Source organism: Mytilus trossulus, chromosome 12 (assembly GCF_036588685.1).
Source record: "Mytilus trossulus isolate FHL-02 chromosome 12, PNRI_Mtr1.1.1.hap1, whole genome shotgun sequence".
Taxonomy (NCBI): Eukaryota; Metazoa; Mollusca; class Bivalvia; order Mytilida; family Mytilidae; genus Mytilus; species Mytilus trossulus.
This window is the reverse complement of record NC_086384.1, coordinates 13,485,263-13,508,169: the sequence shown is the minus strand read 5'-3', so window position 1 is coordinate 13,508,169 and position 22,907 is coordinate 13,485,263. Positions and strand designations below refer to the sequence as shown.

At 31.8% G+C, this 22,907-nt stretch overlaps 2 long non-coding RNA genes across 3 annotated transcripts; one reads left to right on the top strand and one right to left on the bottom strand.

Annotated features, from left to right (window-relative positions):
• Positions 1-881: 881 nt before the first annotated feature.
• Positions 882-5,693, bottom strand: LOC134692837 (uncharacterized). Its single transcript, XR_010102280.1, has 3 exons — positions 5,330-5,693; positions 2,600-2,692; positions 882-1,572 (listed from the first exon to the last, which is right to left on the bottom strand). It is a non-coding gene; the product is annotated as an uncharacterized LOC134692837 (long non-coding RNA).
• Positions 5,694-10,116: 4,423 nt separating this feature from the next.
• LOC134693252 (uncharacterized) lies at positions 10,117-14,985 on the top strand. Of its 2 annotated transcripts, none has more exons than XR_010102376.1 (3): positions 10,117-10,550; positions 13,518-13,605; positions 14,291-14,985. It is a non-coding gene; the product is annotated as an uncharacterized LOC134693252 (long non-coding RNA). The 2 variants fall into 2 exon arrangements; XR_010102377.1 differs by having other exon boundaries at positions 10,525-10,618.
• The last annotated feature ends 7,922 nt before the right edge of the window (positions 14,986-22,907 follow it).

Here is a 22,907-nt window from a genome sequence, read left to right as displayed (position 1 = left end):
TAGGTTCACTCCCTACACTGTATTATGTAATAATGAATATGATAAAATATTGGATCCATCTTATGAAAGATATTGAACCTTCAAATATTATTCTAAGGGAAGCCATAAATCTGTCTCATTCTATGGACAAACATAACCAGGAATCTTGGATAGGAAGTATTAAACATATAACAGTCTCCGGGACAAGTTTGCAATTCCACTGAGTGCAAAAGTTGTCACCTTAATTTTTGGAGTTAAGTCAAAACAAAGTTGATAACTTAGTTGGTATTGGTTCCCTGATATTTGTCCTAAAAAATTTTGGCTCTAGCACCACTGTTGAAAAAGTTATGCCCCTTTTTTCAACAATTTCCTCAGAGGAAAAGTACTTTTCCTCAAGGGAAATCAAATTTCCCTGAAGGAAAAAGATTTTTCCTCAAGGGAAATTGTTTTTTCCTCAAGGGAAAAAGATTTCCCTTAGGGAATTTGCTGCATAATTATTTCCTTTGAGGAAATTCTATTTCCTTAGAGGAAATTCTTTTTCCTTAGAGGAAATTCTTTTTCCTTTGAGGAAATTTGCAGCTTCAAATTTTCCTTCGAGGAAATTTGCAGCTTTAAATTTTCCTTTGAGGAAATGCTTTTTCCTGTGAGGAAATTTGTAGCTTCAAATTTTCCTTGGAGGAAATACTTTTTCCTGTGAGGAAATTTTTGACAAACACTTTTCCTTGGAGGAAAATTCAAGACAACAAATTTCCTCTGAGGAAATCATTGTATTTCAAATTTCCTCTAGGGAAATTTCTGAACATCAAATTTCCCTTAAGGAAATGTTTTTCCTCTATGGAAATCTCATAACAGTACAAACAGTATTAATATATTTTCTGCTAGACTGAATTATTGATACAAAAGATAATTAAAACTTTAATACTGTAATACAAATTTTCATGGTGAGTATTTAACATACAAAAACAAAAGGCTGAATGTTTAGCATGTTTAAGACCATACAATAATAAGCAAAACGCTATGAATAGCATACCATTTGTGATGTTATTAATATTGTGCTCATATTTGAATATTAAATAAAATAAACACTTTTCATGTCAAATTAACTTGTCTTCTGTTTCAGCTGCTGTGTATTTAACCCCCTACATAACAGTTCAGTGCATAAATAATTCAATCCACAAGACATCTTCCTTCAATTTGTTGAATAAATTTTTTGCAACATGTTCTTCAAACATCTTCTTTGTATATTTGATATGATGGAGCCATGTACATGAATGGATAAAGCAGGTGTTTATTTCGACAACAAACATGACAAAGACACTATTATTTTTCTTAATTTCTCCATAATCCATCAGTGAATATGAATGTAGGTTGTTACATTTTACACAACTGTGTTCTTTGATAGTACTCCATTTTGTTTATAGCAATTTTGTAGGATTTTTTTCTATTTCTTTTTCCAGAAAAACACACAGTTGAGTTCATTTCACATTAGTAATCCAATTAGCACATTATGTAGAAAAGTATTAACAATTAAAATTCCTCTTCAGTATAGACCTGCAGGACCTGTTGATGATCATAAAAACCAAGATATCTGACCTATAAATACACAAAATAAAAAAAAAATGTTATAAATTGAGAAAAAAACAGCAATATAAATAAGCTTATTTTATCACGTTTTAATGAACATTTTGAGAAACTTTCATTTGATATTCTTACTTGTCATGCTTATGAGTTCTCTTATTTCAGTGCTTTGTGTAAAAGATTTAATATTCTTTGTTTAGTGCCTTGCAGGGATATTTAAAGTTGAGCCATTTGCAATAGTTGTTATAGAATGTTCATATGTTGTGTTAATATTTGAACCACTGTCCTATATTATGGTCAGGTTGAGTGCTCACAGACATGAGGCCTAAATTAATATATTGTTTGTTTCCCTAATCCCTATTCTGACAAGCCAGGTGTGGGTAGGTAGGTAGGTAAATAATTTTATTTTTCCCAAAAGCCTGAATATTATCTGATGATCCGGTAAGCCCGAAAAATCAGAAATGAATATAATAATATTTGGCTTAGTTTTGACAATAAAATTTTATGAGTAGGACCATTTTTGAAGGGTCGGTCGAGATTGGAGAAACAAACAATATTTTATATTAGGCATGATTTTTTTTTATTAATTGTTATTGCCTTTGAACAGAACATGTTGAAATAAATTGGATTGTTTAAATCTTTATATGTTGGGATCTTTAATGAATGACCTATAAAGGAAGTGTTTTCTCATTATTGAAGGCAGGCCCATGATTGACCTTTAATTTCTTGCATCCGCTTCATTGAACTCTGGTGGATAAGTCACTCATTTACCATACCACATTTTCTTATTTTTATATGATTCAACATTCAAAGGCAATTTCTTTTATTACTGTAATTCAGAAATTATCCAAACTTTTTAGTAATGCGAATAATGTGACTGGGTGAGTATCGCAAAAATAAGAAATCATATTTTGATAACAGAAACATATATATATATATATCATGTTATGATATATATCTTTATGCAGTTTTTTTTTGTAATCACAATAAGTTGTCCATTCCCTGAAAAATTTGAATTTACAGTATATAGAAGTAGTCTTACCATTTAGGCCTTGTTGTATTCTGTTTATCTTGTTTTGCGCTCATTTCTATTGTAACTGTTTATATTTTTCATTATTTTTCTATATTTCTTGTCCTATAAAACATAAAAAGGGTAAAAACTATTATTAAACATCAGTTTGTGTTTTTCTTTATATGCAGTTATATTTAAAAAGAATGGAATATTTGTGCTTTTTCATTTCACAAACTTTTTGCCAGTCATGACTTTCGCAGATTTTCACCCTGGTCAATAGTTTAAAAACAAACATTCCCATACTTTTTCTTTGTGTTGGTACTAATTTTTCATTTGACAAAAAAGACATGATTCAACTATTCTTCTATAATTTGTTTGGCTTGACTACATTAAACTCTGAAATATTGTTAACAGTATAATCAGTATGTGTCTCACTCATCAAAATTTCAAATTAATATATAAATAACCAATAAAATGCTATGCATGGCTCAGCTTGATACAAACCTACAGGTTGAACCCAGAACAGTTTGGGCAAGTATGGACACAACATTCAAGCTCGATACAACTCTGAATTTTAAATTTTTATTGTGATTCAATAGTTGATGCAGCATAGGTTTCTGACAAAGAATGAATGTGGTCCAAGTACTTAAAAAAATTTAAATTGACAATTAACCTCCAAAATGGTCCAATATTAAAAATCTCAATACATGGTTAGATGCAGCATATCAACATGATCAAAGAAACCCAATAATTCATTTTTTGATGAAATCAAATAAAGTTAAATTTTGGACCCTTTAGAACTCAATGTGGACCAATTTGATAATGGGACAAAATATAAAAAATCTTAACAAATGGTTAGATTCAGCATATCAAAGAGCCCCATATAATCAATTTTTGTTGAAATCAAACAAAGTAAAATTTTGGACCCCGATTTGGACCAACTTGAAATTTGGGCCCATAATAAAAAAATCTAAGTAAATATTCAGATTCAGCATATTAATCAGAACACCAAGAATTTAAATATTGTTAAAATCAAAATAAGTTTAATTTTGGACCCTTTGGACCTTAAGGTAGACCAATTTAAACAGGACCAAAAAAACTAGGAATCTTAATACACAGTTAGATTTGGCATATCAAAGAACTCCAATAATTCAATTTTATATAAAATCAAACAAAGTTTAATATTGGCCCCTTTTGGCCCCTAATTCATGTTATTCCTAAACTCTGAACAAGAACTCTGGTCACAAACCTTGTGTTTGAATTTCACAGATTTCTATTAACTTGTACTAAAGTAATTAAGCGGAAACTAAATGTCCTGGGACAACGACGACTACATGATAAAATTGAGAATGGAAAAAGGGAATGTGTCAAAGAGACAACAACCTGACCATAGATTCAAGGGTTGGAATCCTTTTCTTTTACCGACCAATGCATTTGAATGGGAGATATAGTTGGAACCCCTCTTTACTCATGGTTGGGACCCCCCTTTGAAAATGGCTGGATCTGCCCCTGAGAAGCATTATAGAAAAATCTATAAGCTTTAACTCAAAATAAGGATCATTTTATTTTTAAAGAGCAGGCACAGATCCAGAGGGGGGTTCAAGGGATTGGAACCCCCCTTTTTTTGGATTATCAATGCATTTGAATGGGGACATGTAATTGGACCCCCCCCCTTTTCCCCTTTTGTCCTGGGTTAGAATCCCACCCCACCCCTTTTTAAAATGACTGGATCCACCCCTTAAGGGTCTATAATTAAGTTTGACAACATCAGACATACTACTCTAACAAAAATAAATGCCACATTTCATCCAATTTAATTTCATCTCTTACTTGCTATTTCATCCATAATATTTAAAGAAATATAAATTTGGGAGTAGTATGATTTTAATTTGCAAGTTATTAACTATCCAAACTAGAGACCTAATCATGCTAATAGAGAAGATATACTTGACTAATTTAAATCAAACTTGGGGTGACTGGGAACAAAGATTTAAGGGAATAGATGCCAGTTTACCTACAATGACCTAGTTTCATAACAATAGCATACATTAATAAAGACTACATGGTCACTCTTATGTGTAAATTTTGGGTGTTCATTTTTTAATGTTTAAAGCTAACAATTTCAACTACATACAAGTATCAAGATTTGATCCTACATTATTTGAATATTGAAAAAAAATAGCTTTTTAAATTTGGATCTAACGTTATATATAATTGTGTATGTAACATGGGTGTATTTTAATGTAAAGCATCTGAAAAATCATTAGCCGTCTCATATTAATTTCAGTTCTTCAAAAGGCAAATTTATATGAGCTTATGCTGAAAATAGAGATTTCTTATTAAGGAGAAATCCCTGCCCCCCTTTTTGTGTGAAAAATTTTGTTGATTACAGAAACATGACTGAGGCAACCATCCCCCATCTGAACCCCACCCCCCCCCCCCCCCTCCAAATAATTATGACGTCTTGAAAGGCTATTATATTTTTTTTCTACGTCGATGTTAGGCGTCAAAGAAAAAAAATATAATAGCCTTTCAAAACGTCATAATTATTTGGACTACCCCCCCCCCCCCCCCCTAAATCACTCAGGTCATTGGTGAAGAGTTGTCACACAAAATAAATGATACCAAATATTCATATGAATATGTTTATATGTTTTTAGCTAGTGTAAGTCAGTCAGGAGAGGAGGCAACCATTTGATTTGTAGGGTGAAAAATGTGATTAATCTTGTTTGGTAAACTTGTGCTATAAATAAACATTACCAATCCATTAAAAAATCTGTGAGCCCAATCTCATCCAATGAAATAGATTATTGTCTGTTTTCGAAGTTATATGGAAGTAAGTTAGTAGTCCACATAAATATGACGCATTGCAAGGCATTTTTTCTGAGGAGAAGTGTAGAATGGGGGAATGGAACCAATAAATTGATCAGATCCGAAATGCCCTTCCCAGTGAAGGAGCACCTATTATTTTGTAGGTAATTATTATTAGTGTCGGTGGTCTCACAAGTAAATCAGAGTGAATATTGCATGCACATTAAAATTAGCAGAGAAGAGACAATTATCAACTTGTGTTTTATTAATTTTCTCGCAGTTATTTACGGTAAATCAGCTATATAGACATAGGAAGATGTGTTGTATGTATATATAACACAAAACAGGTGTTCGGTTCTAGTACTATATAGTGGCTATAGTATATGACTTTTAAATAACAATTATCAATTATATCTGTATTCTGTGGCGGGTCGAAGGGGGTGGAATCCGGGATTGGACTCCCCTAGCTTTTTGTGAGCAATCATTGCATAAATGATAATCTCGGGAATCCTCTCAAGTTCCTACAGAAAAAGGGAGAAGGTTTGGATCCATTAAAAAGTTTAATCCCGCTGCAAATGTTTGCACCTGTCCTAAGTCAGGAATCTGATGTACAGTAGTTGTCGTTTGTTTATGTTATATATACGTGTTTCTCGTTTCTCGTTTTGTTTATATAGATTAGACCGTTGGTTTTCCCGTTTGAATGGTTTTACACTAGTAATTTTGGGGCCCTTTATAGCTTGTTGTTCGGTGTGAGCCAAGGCTCCGTGTTGAAGGCCGTACTTTAACCTATAATGGTTTAATTTTTAAATTGTTATTTGGATGGAGAGTTGTCTCATTGGCACTCACACCACATCTTCCTATATCTATATACAAGGTGATAGGACGTTCCGTTGGAATAGGTTACCTGTGCATCAGGAAAAGTTTTAATATAAGAACCTTAAATATATGTGAACAGGTCGGTAAAAACTCTCTTTTGACACATAGGTAGTGCACTGTTGCATTGAACACCAATCAAAACGCTAACAATATGTGAAAAGATAACGTTTTAACCTACACAATATATGAATAAGTTATACACTTTTGAAATCTAAATTATATGAAAAGGGTGAGGTAACAGAAACCCAGCGGCAATGACACCCCTTATTAAATGGAGACATGTAGTTGGAACCCCCTTTTTCATGACTAGATCCGCCCATGATTTTTACTCGGGTATTTGTTGGCATAACGGTAACCACGAAAGGGGGAGGGCTAATTAAAAGCACGAGGAATTATAAGTATACAATTCAACAGGGGTAGAGTGCATGGAGGAATGGGAATTAAAATTGTCTCTTCACGATATTCGAAAAAAGTATCTTGCACGTTATTTTCATCATCTTGTCTGAAACACTCTGAATAATGAGCTTTAAGGCGAAAACAAGGCATGTGAAATACTATAATAACATACACTTCTTTTTTATACGTTGTATGGACAAACCCATAAATCCCTCAAACAATTTGCTTGATTCATGTCATATCAAATAAATTACAGCGCGGAAAGGTATAAACTTTAATTTAATATCAAACCTAAATTTTTGTTATATTTTTCAATAAATTTTAAAATCTTAATTAGGCATGCGTGAGTTCCATTTCATGAGACCTACACAGATGTCTATAAAACAAATTAAAAATTATAAATACAGTTTTTCAATTCTTTCCGGTATAGATTAAAAAAATATGTATATAATCTTTATACGAGTTTGGTTGAATTATTTCACTTCATTATAATGATAAATCTTTTAGTTCTTAAATTTTTGATTAAAAATGAATTTATCATTTTGATGTCTAACGATAAACTTTTTAAATTGAAGTGACATGGTCAGTAACCTAATTAGTTGCATGGCTGATTACCATCTTACAGGTGACCCAGTAATTTTCCATATGACAGTAGCGTGTGCCCTCGGGGTTATATCGGGGTGTGTATAACTTATTTTCTGGGGAACATCCTGTCCACGTGTAGTACTTAGCATATATTGCAACAGATGACATTAAACAAATTTTCTTTGTAGCATCGGAGGCAATTTCATGTTCGCCGACCACACAAAATATTTCACAAAAAAAGATATGATAAAATCAAAAGAAAAAGATAAAGAAATATTAACAAATAAAGGTGAAATTGAGTAAACGGGGATTCGTGTTTTTATGAGCTTATTTTCAGTGGACAACAATAAATGGAAGTTTTTAACGACCTTGTGTGACCTATAGTTGTTGATGTTTGTGTCATTTTGGTCTGTTCGTTGTGGATAGTTGTCTCATTGGCAATCATACATCTTTTTTTTAATATTGACTGGTTATATACATGATATAATATATATAGCCCTTGCACGGTCGGTCCAGTGGACATATTTCATACTAGATAACTTATACAGTAATTCTTTTTATATATATGACAATAATTGTCCGATCTGATACACGTACCTATAATGTACAGAATTTTGAACAGCTTCAAATATATGGGGTCCGTAGAAACACCGCAAAGGACCTCCTTAGTGCACTAAGAACAAAAATGTGCACTAAGGACCTGATGGAATGATACAACTGTCACAAAAGGATATGGCATATAGAAATAGACTTTGTAAAAGGAGAAGGTCCGGTAAGACACCTTTGAGGCCCCAAAATATAGCAGCTTTACAAAATTGTTAAAAGTAAACTTTTAGTTATTTTTTGGACAGTAGAATGCTTCAGCTTCATAAATATGGGCTTTTTTTTGACAATACATGCATGGCACATATATCGGGTACTGGCACCATAAAGTCATGCTAAATGGCAAAAACCATCTGAAAAGTGACATTTCCGGCATATTTGCTGGATTTTTCATATTAGAGCTTGAATCGGATCGTTTTTAATGACAAAATCAGTGAAAATCTTCCACATACACTAATAAATCAAATAAAATAGACACTTAAGTGTTTCAAAAGTGGTCAAGATCTTTCGTCAGATGAACCTGAAATTTGAGGCCAAAATCGGTCCTTTCATAATTTTAAATTATATCTTTTCTATAATGTTTTCTCGACACGTACCTCAAAAAGTTGATTGTCACCTTTATTATAATCGGTAGAAATTCATGTTCGCTCAACCCTGAACCATGAATAATCTGCTAGTATACTGATTAAACATGTACTAGTATATGGTATTTCAAATTGTTCTCTATTTTTTTTTCATTTGTTTGTTTCTGTCGTATTTATTCTGTCTGCTATATTTTTTACTTCTAAAGTAATACCGTATTTTCAACTCTTTTCAGTTTGGGATTTTTTCATCCTTTTAATTTTATAAAGACAAATAATTGTGAACACTTCACGGAAAAGTGAGGATTGATATTCGGTTACTAATACTTCATTCATTTTTCTAATGTCAGGAACTATGCCATTTATCAATATTTCGATTAAATAATTAAACTTATAGAATTATATATATATATACACTTAAAAGTTTATTTAGAGTAACCATATGCCGGATGAACAAAAAGTGTGCCATTTATTGAAAAACATATGGTTTGGTATAACAAGAAAACTTCTCTAGTGTTCTAAACATTTCTCACATAAACCCTCCCTCCAAACCCCCACTTCAAGCTCTGGATCCGCGCTTGCCCATAGTGCTTATTACATTATAAAATAAAATGGTATTCGTCTTCAATTGTTGAAATAAAGATGAATTGTTAAAAAAAAAGCATTGACACCAGTTTAAAGTTATCGTTCATAGAAGACAGTTATGATTTATTCTATAATTCTCTTTTTAAAACGTCAAATAATTTTACCTCTTGGAGTTTTTCTATATTACTTCTGTAATCGGATTTTGAAGAACCCCATGGACACCACATACTCTCAAATGTCTTTCAAGGAATAATGATAGTATGTAAACTCTTGTGTTGTTAGTAAGGAAATAAAATATCAAAAGCCTTTGTTTCTCAATTTGTATATTAATAATAGAGTTTGTTAATTAAAAAAAAAGCTTGCTTAGCAATTTCCTTAAAAACTAAATATATATAACAAAGGCAAAGTTTTAAAACACAAAATTTATTTTTTATTTTTCTTTCATAAACTTGAAATTATACCACGCTAAACCGTTAGGTTAACAACCATTGATTAATCAATAAGTAACGATCAAAAGACAATTGTTTATTGGATTAGGTTGATTGAACATGATGATTCGGGAATCTGCAATAAACCGTTGGTCACGTGGCGAGTGGCACGCGTTTATTAAAAAGTCAATTAACTTCAAAATTACAAAATCTATTGATACCTAACTTTATAGATATGAGGTTTTTAATCATACCCTCTTATATTCATGCTCGCTGTGATCTTAAAACATCGTTTTAGTGTCCTTAATGCAAAAACTTTCTTCTTAGTGCACTAAAATGTCTTTTGCAGTATTTCTACACACCGAAATATATGGCCTTATTATTGGTAATATACCATATTAGTGTCACTAATGGCTTAACGTGTTACCAAATTAAGAAGAAGAAATAGGCTCAAAACCGCATTTTTAACTTTAGATTTTTTTTCAATCCCAAAATAGAGAAGAGGTCCGGTATACAGACTAATTAAAAAGTCCAGATGAGAAGTTTAACTTTTAACTGTTTCTTGACGCATGCAAAAAAAAATGCAGTACCTGGTTATAGTTGCTCATTGAGAAATTATCATCTTTCGATTAAATGATCTTCAATCTATATGCCAGGTCTTCATTTTAAAAGTTATAAAATCTAAATGTGAAGTGATCTAAAATGTTCAATATTAATGAGTATTTTCGCTGTGAAATGAATCTAAGGTCGTCTAAAAGTATATACATGTGTATTTGACCCGACTACTGACTACATAGTAAACTATTCATTATGTATGTATAAGGGGGTCTGAGCGGGACTCGGGATTGTCGAGGCGTATTTTTTGTTGTGCCGTGAAAAAGCGAAATGAAGTTTAGCGGGACATGGGAAATTACAAAAATATCAGAATTGTTCACTTATATAGTGTAAGCGTAATGGCATCATGCGGGAATCTAAAAAAATAAAAAGTAACTAAGCGGGATCCGTGAACAGAACCCCCAATGAGACCCCCATTAGTTGTGGCTTATTTTGGTTCTTTTTAGTTCGTTTCTTTCCCCTACATTACTTGACCGTTTTTGTAAAACAACAGCACTCGAGGTCTGACATTATTTTACCAAGAAATGCACAAAATATTCAAAAAGAAGGCCTAGAAAATTTAAATATTGGTATGCACACATACTCCCCTGTCAGCACAGACAATTATATTTTTGTAAACGCGCCAAACTCGTTTCTAATATTTATAATAGAACTGAAAAGAAAATTGAAATGGAAATGGGGAATGTATCAAAGAGATAACAACATGACCAAAGAGCAGATAACAGCCATAGGTCACCAATGGGTCTTCATTGCAACGAGAAAATCCCAAAACATGAGACTTGGGTGGATCCTGAGTCATTTAAAGGGGTTCCTAACCCAGGATAAATTTGGGGGGGGGGGGGGGGGGGGGGGTGTTAAACTACATGTCCCCATTCAAATGCATTGATCGTCCAGTAAAGAAAGGGGGGTTCCAACATGTCCAACCCTCAGCCCCCTGGATTCATGCCTGTGAGGCATTTAGCTTGCCATTAAACAAAAATGTATACTAGTTGAGTGATAATGGACGTCATACTAAACTTTTCAATACAAAGAAAAAGAAACTAAAATAAAAATCATACAAAGGTCACAAAGGCCATAACTTCTGGCTCCTGAATAAGAAAAAGTGCAAAATGTAGTGGGGATAAAAGCCTTTACTGTAAATTCCTGAAATTACAATTATATAAATCATCTCGCATCTTTGTGCATTTCTTGAAATTGGTCATATTAATAAATGCATGCAATATTTTCAGAAAATTTCAATATATAGGCTTTTTTAAAAAAAGTCAATCTTGTGCATGATTATCAATGATTATACTCGCACAATTAACACATGTGGTTCTCAAAACTCAAAGGTGTCTATGCTATTTATGACAACTTTTATACCCCCGCTTTCAAAAAAGGGGGGTATACTGTTTTACCTCTGTCTGTCAGTCCGTCCGTTCGTCCGTCCGTTCGTCCGTCCGTTCGTCCGTCAGTCAGTCAGTCAGTCCGTCCCATGAATATTTTTCTTCGCATTTTTCGCAGGAACTACAATACAAGGATTTCTGAAATTTGGTTTCAGGGTTAGATATATCTAAGTCATTTATACCGTGTGATGCGTTTTTAGATTGATCACTTGTCAACTTCCTGTTAACCGAACACTTGTATGATTTTACACATGATACTGAGCCAAGTTGAAAATTTTCGTCACATTTTTCTCAGGAACTACAATACAAGAATTTCTTAAATTTGGTTTTAGGATTTATATAAGTCAGCTATACCGTGTGATGCGTTTTCAGATTCATCACTCGACAACTTCCTGTTTACCGAACACTTGCATATTTTTACACTATTTATATTATCCACTTGCGGCGGGGGTATCATCAGTGAGCAGTAGCTCGCAGTTTCACTTGTTAATAAAGTATAAATTTACAAAATATGTTTAGAACTATATGATTTTTATGTTTTTAAGCATAGATATAGTAGGTCAGGATCTGCCAACTCTCACTGACTGACTGAGCACATAAATTCAACACTAGTTTTTTGGTGTTGCTTAGTGTTTTGTTTTGTTTTGTTTTTCTTTTCTGCATCTTATGTTTTGCCTTGGCATTGTCAGTTTCTCTTTCATTGCCTTTGGTTTTTTTGTTATGTTAAATAACAAGTCACATATAATCATGATAATTAAGGTCCTTTTTAATTTTTAGGGATTTTAAATTTTTAATTTAAAGTTAGGGATTTTTATCATAAAAAGGGGGGATTTTCCAGTACGTATACTATTAATAATGCTTTGAGCAATTTTAATGAAACTTGGTGAATTATTTTTGTATAACATAAACATCATTACATGATAATTTTCCTTTTAATTTAAAAAAAAAATCTGATTTATGTCATTGTACTATCATGACTTGGGATTAGGATAGTCTCAAGAATGCTTTCACAAATTTTTATGAAACTTTGTTTTTATATCTTGACATAAACACCCTTTTTATTATTATGACCCAAAGTGGAGGGGCATAATGTTTAACACTTGATCGTTTGTCCGTCTGTCCCAAAGTTGTTTTTTGTTCTCTTACATTACTTTAGTTTGCCTCAAACAAATTCAATTAAACTTTTACAAAAGCTTGTTATCACAATACTCAGATCAAGTTTGAATTTTGGTGATGTCAGTGTTACTGTACTAGAGTATCAGAGTTATGCCCCTTTAGAAATGGGGAAAATATGCTGAATTTTTGGTTTCCTGTTTTCTAAACTTTAGTTTGTCTCAACCAAATGTTATGAAATCAATACACAATGCTTATAACCACAAAATACAGATTAAGTTTGAATTTTGGTAGTGTCTCTTTTACTTTTAAAATTCTATAGTGATGTTCTTTGAAAATGGAAAAAAATGTTTCAGCCTTCTAACTTAAGTTTCCCTCAACCAAATTTTATTAAACTTTAAAACAATACTTTTTATCACAATTTTAATCAGATCAATTTCAAATTTTTGTAGTAAAACTATTACCGTTCTTCAGTTATGTTCCTTTAAAACTTTGAATAATATGCAAGCTGGAGTATCATTCCTTATTTATCATGTATATTTTTTATAAGATGCAGAGTTAAGGAACTTTAGTTGTTGCAAAGTTATTTAAAATTTGTCCATTTTCAAAATCTTTGAAAGGTTTTAGAAATGTATTTGTTAAAAAAATCGCAGCCTTAAACTTATAGTCACTTGAGAGATCTATAAATTGAGCCAAATTATATACATGTTTTATGTCAATGAATACCACTGTTTGTGCATGTTTTGTTTTTTTTGGAGGGCGGGGGTCTTATTTGCGCAGTGCTCATAGTTTTTTAGTCGATCAATAAAATTCATTTAAAGCTTACAGACCAGCTATAAGGGCAAGAAGCTTATCAAGCACTCATGGTTTAGATTTGTATTAAACACACATTAATATACATATAAATGTACATTAAACAGAAAAAATATTGATGCAAGATGTCATTCAACTTTTACTCTTTTATGTATAGGACAAGAACTATAGAAGGTACAGAGAAATAATATACAGCAGAAATGATAGGCAATGTAAAATTTGCAGAAGCCAACTAAACCTAAATGGTAAGGCACCTTTTAATTTTAAAAAGTTATTGAACTTGAAAGATGATTACTAGTATCATGATTACTATAAAAATTCAAAGATGTGGTATATTAAATATGAAAACTATCACGGCTTTGAGAAAGAAATTGTAGGCCTGTTACGACCTTCAATAATGAGAAAATCAATACCCTATACTATAGTCAAAGTATAAAAGACCTAAAGATGAAACATTGAAACAATTCAAACTGTAAAACTAATCATGCTAATTGCCTAGTTTATAACAAAATAAATTACAAAAAATAAATATGACCGGTATGAAACAACAACAACAACAACCACTAAATTTTAGTGTCAGACTAAACTGATAAAAGCTACAGGCTCTGAACTTTGGACAGGCACAATAGGAATAGTGCAAGGTTATATAAAAATAAGATGTGGTATGATTACCAATAAGACAACTCTCTACCAGACAACCAATGATGTAAATTTCCTGCAAACATGGACTTGACTACTGTAAATCAACTAATTTTCGTGAATACTTTATCTTGCATTTTATACTTTCTAGTCTACATCGCAGTTATTTATTTTTCTCGAGTTCAAGTTTACTTAATGTATTTTAATAAGGAAAGATACACATGAAAAACATTTATTGCTGTTTCTCTCTCCATTTATAACATTTTATTTGCTTTTTTTGTGTATTTATAGGTGATCAGACATCTCGGTTTTCATGATCAATAGGTCATTACTGAAGAGGAAACTTAAAGTTGAAATTTATTTACATAGTGCATAATTGGATTAATTTGAAATGGAATGTGTGCTTTCCTGCAAAAAAGAAATAGGAAATTTCAACATGTGATAATGACCATATAAAACAAAATGGCGTTCTATCATAGATACCCGAAAACACTATTGCATAAAAGCAACAACATATCTTAATCAAAAGAGAGGAGAATGCAGAACAAATACTATTTTGTTGTTGAAAAAAGGAACACCAGTTTTATCCACTCATTTACATCGCTCCCTCATATCAAATATACAGAAGAAGATCATTGAAGAACAATTTGCAAAAATGATTTCTCTTAGAATTGAAGGGAATTGTTTAGTGAATGGAATAATGTATTCACTGAATTCTTACATAGTGGATTGAATAACTGTACACAAGCTGAAACAGAAGAAATTCTAATTTAAAATAACACGAAAAGTGTTTATTTTATTATTTAATCTGCAAATATATAAATATTTTTTTTAGAACACCACAAATGATATAATGACATTCAAATTGGTTGCTTATTATTGTATCGCATTGAAACAATTACAAAGAAAACAGAAGCATTTGCTCGAAAAAAATTATAAATCAAAGTGAAATTTATATAAAAAGTATAAACAATACCTAGATCTAAACAGTCAGACTGTATTATTTTCAATGTCATTAAAATTTTGAGTCAAACATTTATTATTAAATTTTTAAATATCATTTGCATCAATTCTACAGTCTTTAAATAATTATATTCATACTGTTTGTATACATGGTGTAGTGAAGAAATGTTTAACAAGTAAAAATAAGGAAAAACATTTCCTTAAGGGAAATTTGATGTTCAGAAATTTCCTTAGAGGAAATTTGAAGAACAATGATTTCCTTAGAGGAAATTTGTTGTCTTGAATTTTCCTCCAAGGAAAAGTGTTTGTCAAAAATTTCCTCACAGGAAAAAGTATTTCCTCAAAGGAAAATGTGAAGCTACAAATTTCCTCACAGGAAAAAGTATTTCCTCAAAGGAAAATTTGAAGCTGCAAATTTCCTCAAAGGAAAAAGAACTTCCTCTAAGGAAAAAGAATTTCCTCTAAGGAAAAAGAATTTCCTCTAAGGAAAAAGAATTTCCTTTAAGGAAATAGAATTTCCTCAAAGGAAATAATTATGCAGCAAATTCCCTAAGGGAAATCTTTTTCCCTTGAGGAAAAAACAATTTCCCTTGAGGAAAAATCTTTTTCCTTCAGGGAAATTTGATTTCCCTTGAGGAAAAGTACTTTTCCTCTGAGGAAATTGTTGAAAAAAGGGGCATAACTTTTTCAACAGTGGTGCTAGAGCCAAAATTTTTTAGGACAAATATCAGGGAACTAATACCAACCAAGTTATCAACTTTGTTTTGACTTAACTCTAAAAATTAAGGTGACAACTTTTGCACTCAGCGGAATTGCAAACTTGTCCCGGAGACTGTTATATATTTAAATTTCTAGACTTAGAATATCTATTTGTTAACCAGGGGCCGGTTTCACGAAGCTATCCTAAGACATGTCATTAGATATATCTTAGGACATGTCTTATGATCCTCTTATGACTATCCTAGGACATATCTCAGACCTCGTTTCGAAGCTGTCTTATGATGATCTTAGCTAAGACATCCTAAACCTGTCGCAAGTGTTTTTAAATTTTCAAATATAAATATGATTTACGGAAAAAAATCATGTAATAATAGTATGTCTTACCATAAATTATTCTAACGTATTGATTAATATAATGACATAATTTGCAAAATAAATATAAATGTAAAAAATAAAAGTAATTTATATATAAATTATCTTTAAACAATACATCAATTCAAAAATGAAATTTTGAAGCAAAATTAGGAAAAAAGGAATATAAAATGATGTCATTTGTTGGTACAAGTGAGTTGAATTCAATTTCGACTTTATTGGTTATAAAAGGTTAAGGGATAAAATCGTGCAATCTTGATATCAATACATCGAATTTTCATTGTTGACAAATCATGATAATCCGTCAATCAAGAAAGATAACGTTATAAGCAGGAAAAGGAGAATGAGAATAGATAATAAGATGATAAAAAGATTTTTTTTTCAAAATTAATATAAAAAATGCGTGTAATTTATATAAACAAACGTATAACTATCCTAAGACCATCATAAGACACCTCTCGCGTTGTCCTAACTTTAAGACCAACTTTAAGAGATGTCCTAATTTAGGACCACTTTGTGAAACCCACTTAGGACTAAGATATGTCGTAAGACCATCCTAAGACATAAGACAGCTTCGTGAAACTGGGCCCAGTCAAACTTTAAACAAAACCATGTTCTAAAAAAGGTAAAAACATCTTTAACTATTAAATTTAAAGAAAGCTGGGGTGGTGTTCTCGAAGCTATCTTAGGATAAGGACGTGTCCTAAGTCTATCTTATGGCAAGTCTTTGTCCTAAGTCGAGTTCTCGAAGCTCTCTTAACTTTTGATATATCTCATTTTTCGTCCTAACTTTAGGACACCCAATAAGGTGTCTTAAGAGCATCCTATCTTCATCCTAGTGTAATAATGTTTGGATTTCGCTTTTTGCTCATTATTTTACGTGAAAATGAACATGAAATGAAACGCACCATCGGTTATTAACTCGTATATAAAGAAATTGTGCATGATTTTAAACTTTGAACTTCGTGTTTCACGATATGATTACACAACAAATTTAATTCTCATTTCAAAACAAATTGTTTTCAAGTTTAAATAACAATCCTTTTTTTATGTAATAACATTGGTAATTATGCATTTAATTCTGTACATGTTATTATAAAATTTGTAAACAATTTTGTTAAAAATTTTCGTCATTAATAAATGTTTTATAAAAAAATAACTTTAAAGATTTAAAATTTCGACTTAGGAAATGTTTAGGACGTCCTAACATAAGATTCGTCTGAGAGAGCTTCGAGACACAACTTAAGAGTGTCCTAAGTCGATCCTAAGTCCATCCTAAAATCGGTCTTATCTATGACTTAGGACGAATCTTAGGATACCTTCGAGAACACCACCCCTGGTTAGCTAGTTTAGAATGCAATTCTGGGAAGTGTACTAATTTACAATCTGGCAATAAATTAAGAACTTACAGAAAATTTAAAAATATTTTTATGTTTGAACCATATTTAAAAATGAATTCAAAAAAAGACAGGCAAATCATCACAAGATTTAGAACTAGCTGTCATGATCTTGAAATCGAAAGAGGGAGGTATATTGGGATTAAAGCTGAAGACGGAAAGTGTAAGCTATGTAAGAACGCAGTTGAAGACGAACTACATTTTCTTTTAAAATGTCCTGTTCTAAAAGATACTCGATCTCAACATCTATCTAATTTAAATTCCAAATTCAAAAAATTTTCAAGATTATCTGATGAAATGAAATTTGTTTGGATTCTTTCATCTGAAGATTTGTTTGTAACTTCAAACTTATCTAATTTATTGCACTCCCTTTTTGAAGAACGAAAGAAAATTATAGAAAATATTGTTGTTTAAAAAAAAAAAAAAAAATAGAAGAAAAATATATTAAATTGACAATACCCGGTTTAGCTGGGATATTTAATCAAAAATCTAATTCAGTTTTTTTAGTATAAAGCAAAGATTAACGGATTAAAGCAAAAATAAACAGATTAAAGCAAAGATTAATTTAACATATTTCAATTCATCCATAGATGGTACATTCAAATCCAAAACTCATCGAGGAAAGGGGGGGGGGGCGGTATAACGGTCTTTTCAAAATCGACTTTACCTTTGAAAAATATTTATTTAGACTCTCATCTGCAGATCGTAAAAACATTAAGAAGCTGCGATGCTGTAACCTAACAATACCAATTGAAACAGGAAGATGGAAAGTAATTCCTAGATATGGAAGACAGTGTCATCTCCTTGTCCATTGAACATGAGTTTCACTAATTATTTGAGTGCACCATGTGCACGTGCCAGCTTGATATTGTTAAAAATATCAGAAAAATACATATTTCAGAATATTCATGCATTTATCCATGTGTTGAAATGAACGGACTGGTTTCTTTTTTCAATACCAAAGTTCTTTAAAACTTATCACTGTGTATTTAGAAATTAGTTAGATATTATAATTAATATGGTTATGTGTTAACATTGATTTGTAGTAACCATAAATATGACTAGTTTGTATTTTAGTTTGTATTTTGACTCTTTTTACACATTTTTTTATTTTTTTTTTATTTATTTTGTTCCCCTTTTTATTACTATACTATATATAAAAATATTAATTTTCGCGAACCATTTAGGTCACGGAAATTCCAAAATATGGCATCAGTAAGGAGAGTTGTGCAAATAATGTGAATACACAGAACCCCCATCCAAATTATCTTTAGCTAAAAGTATTCATCATTTTCTATTTTATATGTACCAGCAACATTCCATTTTTCTATAATTTCGATTGAAATATTCCAAAATCTGAGTTAAAATCGATCGAATGCCCCAAATAAACATTGTCTGATTGGTTGAAGTACTGTGGCGTCAATGATTAGCATAATAAGCCTCGATGTAAAGAATAAGCCTCGATGTAAAGCACACGCTTCACATGAATAAGGAGAGTTTTACAAATAATGTGAATACACAGATCCTCCATCCTATTTATATTTTGCTGGAAATGTTGCAGTGTTCATCATTTCTGTTTTGATTCTGCTCACAACATTCCATTTTTTCTATAATTCCGATTTAAATATGTGGAACCCGCAATAAAAATAGATGGCCTCAATCATCTAATAGCAACGCAAAAAATTCCGTTACCCTGAGTTCTACGATGTTACATTAGCCTGGGATCCGGCCCAATCTAGCTGCGCGTCGTAAGGTCAAGATTAGCCAGGATCCCAGTCTAAATTATGTTACATAAACCAACCAAAGCACACATTATGTACAGAACTTTGCGCTCAAATGTAATTCTTGGTGAAGTATACGGGTAACTTCGTTTACGAAAATTTATGCACACTTTATCATCAACATATTACCTGGCTTTTGCATATGCACGTTTTTTTTATTCTGAACTGTAGTCGAATTCAATTCTATACAATTTTTTTTTACATGAGCAATAGGAGTAAGAATATTTATTTAGCGCCAATTTACCAGCATCACAACAAAATTATTTACCGGTATTTTTGTGAAATTTCAGTTCTATAGGTTATCAATTAGAGAAATGTTGGTAAGTATTACTTATCTATGTTAAGGTTCTACTGATGTGCTTCTCTAGACCTTTTTGACGGTCCGTTTTATCCCATTTATCTCAATACTATCTCCGATGACAGGAATGTCAACTCGACCTATTCGTGTCGAAAGTGAAAATCCAATCTATTTGATGAAATAATTTCTTCTTCAACGGTTCATGCATTATTTTTGTATTATTTGATAACCAATCACATTCACGTTGCATGTTTGCATGAAAATGGTTATGTACATGTATTAGTGAATTGTAAGGGCGATGCAGCATGCGAGGTCAGTGCGCGATCACGTGACATTATTATTTGTAAACAAACATGCTCCCCGTGTAACACGTCACGTGTTTGAATTATCCTTTCAAAGTGTTATGAATCTTTCAATCACTATTTTATGATATTTTTGTTTTTGTTTTTAGGTTTGCATATCAGTAGTCCAAGTGAATTAGAAATAGTTCCGAGTTGTGTGTGTGGTTTTTTTTTAATAGTCTATAGAATTAGAAGGTAAGTCTACATAAGTTATATTTACATGTAACTAAAGTCCAAAAAGATGACTCCACTTTCCCTCTATATTTAAAACCAGCTTACCAATTTAAACAGCATTTGCTCCCCTTGAAAGCTAATTTGCCCTTTCCCCGTCATTTCCCTTTAAATTTGCTCAAAAGTCATACTAATAGTCCATTTACATTAACAGCTGATTTGTGATTTTACAATCTTAACTGAAATTTTCATATTGAACACATTTGACCATTCAGTATGAGTTCCCATGTTTTTTGTCTTATATGAAGGAGGTTTTAGGTCATGTTTTCCTAAACACCTTATTGCTATTTGTCTGTCTGGGTTGTTAAAACCACAAAATCAGATAGGGATGAATATGCAAGTTTTCAACAATCCCGGAAATTACACTTTATTTAATTTTCGCTATTTAGTCCAATCTGGGAAAAACAGTCATACACTGTATGTACAACTTTCTGTTTGGGTCATGCGACTGAAAATAAAGGTTTTTTTACTAGAGAGCTGAGGGAGGAAAAACTTTAGAAAGCGATCATCAAGAAACTTTAATAGAATATGATCCACTATTTTTCGAAATTGAAAATTGAAGTAAAAAATTATTTTGTTTAAAGTATTTACAATAAGTTAAAACGGGTCTCATTAAAAAGTATTGTGCATGGTGAATTGTTTCAACGGCCCCCAGATAGCTTCAACTGGATGAAAAAGTTGTGTAATTTTAGAATTTATCCGGTATGGAATAAATAGCGATTAGGTGTATTGACATCCACGAAAAAATATAGGAAGTAAGATACATGTAACTCCCCTTTAGGTTTTGATAAATATTGGATATGACATTAAGAAGTTATAAAACTTTATTCTTTGAATATGTTTCTAGCGTAACATGCACGCTTAGTACTGCTTTTTATACGTCCGTCAAAGACGGGACGTATTATGGTATACAAATGTCAGGTGTCCGTCTGTCTGTCCAGCGTAAACATGTGGCACCATAACTTGAGAACGACTTACCCAAATTTCATGAAACTTAATATAGTTGTTTCTTATGATGGTCACATGATCTATACTTTTTAGTGAAAATAAGATTAAAACTTTTTGAGTTACAGCACATTGTAACTAAACAGGGGGGTGTTTTTTTCACATGTCACACTGTATCTCAAAAACAATTCTTGATAATGGCTTAAAACTTTAAACACTTCTTAGTTACATTAATCTTAATATCTGTATACTTTTTGGTGATGATTCAAAATTTCATTTGAGTTATTGAGTATTTATCATGTTTTTTCCAAGTCTGGATCCATAATTGGTTTCAAAAACGGGAAGTGTGCCATTTGGCCACAGACCACAATTAATTTCTCTATCATTTCTTTAGAACATTTTGTATCATTAAAAAAATTGCACCATGCACTTTTGTCAAATTTTTTGTGTGTCTTATGTATAGCACTAGTCCAAAAATATATCCAATATTCAGAAAGATTGAGGCAATCACTTTTACAAATTTAGCCAATATACATCCATACCCCTATGGACAAGTCAAGAGATGTTCCGAAAACTGTAAATATGACCTTTTTGCACTTGGCCTAATCACTCATTCCATATCAAAATGAGTTTAAATACAACATCCAAAAAATTATTTTACCTCTCATCTTTCATTTCCACCGAATAAAATTTTAAGAAATGAGTGGGGAAGGGAAAGAAAAAAAATTAAGGAAAAATACACTCTAATTAAAAACGAACTACTTTCGTGAACAACGAAAAGCGGGGTCATTAATTGTGGTCTTGGGCCATTTGCAATGTTTTTGAAGCACCTGCTGTGCAAATTTCTTGGATTTTAACCTATTTGGAATACCTTTTGACATTAATAAAATGTTTTACTGGCTTTCTATGCAAGAGGAAGCAAGAGAGAAAAAATATTATGTCATTTATCAGAAGCCTGTGTCAAAAACAGGGTCGGTTGATAATTATTATTATTTTTTTTTTTTTGAAAGATCCAATAAAAAAGTTAGGGTCGGGGCTTAAAAACAGGTTCGGTCAGGTTACCTGAAACACGGATCTTTTTTTTCTCGGCCCAAGGAGAGTTGTTCAAATAATGTGAATACACAGAACCCCCATCCAATTACGGTTATTTTTGGAAAACAAATAGTGTGATTTGTCAAATTCAGCTGATTTTTTAATCGTCTTGAAAAAAGTGTACATTTTATGAGGGGGGATAATCCCGAGCTTAAAAACACCCGATCCCGGAGTCCCGATAAAGGTCCTATTCCCCCTCTTTTATGGTCATGTCTAAGAATTACTGTTAAATCTTCATTTTATGAGGGGGGATAATCCCGAGCTTAAAAACACCCGATCCCGGAGTCCCGATAAAGGTCCTATCCCCCCTCTTTTATGGTCATGTCTAAGAATTACTGTTTAATCTTCATCTGTCAAAATCTTAATGAGGTCAAGGTGAATTCTGAGTATTGTCTGATAAGTTAAAGTCAGAGAAACTCGAAAAAAGTAAATAAACAAGAAGGAGGAAAATAAATCTTTCTATATATTTTTATTGCCACAAGTATTATTTTTTCGCAAATTGGGAAAATGGGGACCGCCAGCGGAAAACCTGTGTGAGGACACCCTATCAAGCTTGTGCTCGTGTTGTGTTAAAACATTTTTAGTATGCTGAAAAATACCAACATTAGAAAAATAAACAAATAATCAATATTGTAAAATATCATTGGTTGAAGAGCCAATGATTTACATACATGTATATACATAAATATATCATCCATAAAATACAACTAATTTAATTTACACCACAACTGTTGGAAAAAACCTTTATGTCTATCATGTATATAACTT